This window comes from Theobroma cacao, chromosome 7, assembly GCF_000208745.1.
Source record: "Theobroma cacao cultivar B97-61/B2 chromosome 7, Criollo_cocoa_genome_V2, whole genome shotgun sequence".
Lineage (NCBI taxonomy): Eukaryota > Viridiplantae > Streptophyta > Magnoliopsida > Malvales > Malvaceae > Theobroma > Theobroma cacao.
The window spans coordinates 21,128,692-21,130,098 of NC_030856.1; positions in this window are offsets into that span (position 1 = coordinate 21,128,692).

Sequence of the window (1,407 nt, forward strand, 5' to 3'; positions counted from 1 at the left end):
TGGGGTAATGAGTGCCTATCGGGACGTCGCGGCGGTTGTCATGAGCCCGATGAAAGTTTCGGGTCATGACAATTGCACTTCTTTTATGGGTGAATCAGACGCAATCGTAGCTAAAGAGGTGGTGCAAATGGCTTTAAGAGCTGAGAAGCTTGCGAATGAAAATAGGAGTTTGTGAGTTGAGTTAGCAAAAATAAGAAATTTGAGTGTATCTTCTAGTCAGCCACCAAAAAGGGGCAAAGACTCCTCTGTTTCAGGAAGTACTACTACTGTTTCAGTAACATCTTTCCAACCTCCATTTTCACAGACACAGTAGAGGTCCCCGAGATTTAAGAGATCTGCGATGACTATTTCTGGGAAGAGTTTCAGAGGTTCTGATAGATGCAGAAATTGTGGAAATTATCATGTAGGGCTGTGTAGGGGGCCTGCACGATGTTTTCATTGTGGTTAGCCAGGTCATATTAGGAGTACTTGCCCACAGTTAGGACGGGCTACGGTAGTTGCCCCATCTCCACTAGCTCGTACGGATATGCAGAGGAGAGATTCCTCTAAATTACAACCGAGACAGGGATGATTTTAACATACCACCAAGGGTAGGTTAAATATGTGGAACTTAGTGTACTAATAAAGTGCATATGATAGAAAGCTAGTTTGTAAGTTGTAGTTTTCATAAGCATGAAATATATAAAGATTATCAATATATAGACATACACTTGGAGTTGTAATTTACAAGTTTGGAGTATTTAAGATGTGATTAAATGGAATTAGCATTAGTTAAGGTATGTAAATCTTTTAATTAATTTCTGTGGAGTATGCATGATAGCAAAATGGAGGAACATAATGCCGTGATACTATATGGTGAAGTTACTATACAATATGGAAAGAGTATTCTCAAGTGGGATTTATTGATTGATGATAAGTTATATGCAATCTGAGATACATGTAGCTATGAATAAATTTGGAGATTTTTGCTTAAGCAAACTCGTACTAAATGTTATGGTAAAGATATATGAATGTTAGTGGCAAAATAAACACGTTGAGTCAATGTTCTGATCACGCACTTGTGATAGAAAGTTAAGATAAATCTTTGAGGCATCAATAGGATTATAAAGCATACACGCATAATAGATTATAATTCAATGGAGATGACATTGTGATGCAATGATATAAAGTACAAGGAAACTCAAGCATATGGTTGGAAATGATATGAATGATATGAAGTTATACGCAAGTATAATAAGAAGGTTGACATGCACTATAAGAATTATTATATTGAAACTAGGATTGGGATGCGGATGAATAAAGGGTGAATGTAGTCCAAGGCATGTGAACACATGGATCCCTATACATAACGAGAGATGTTGACATTTGAAAATGCATGTACACATGTATATATGAAATTGATAATTT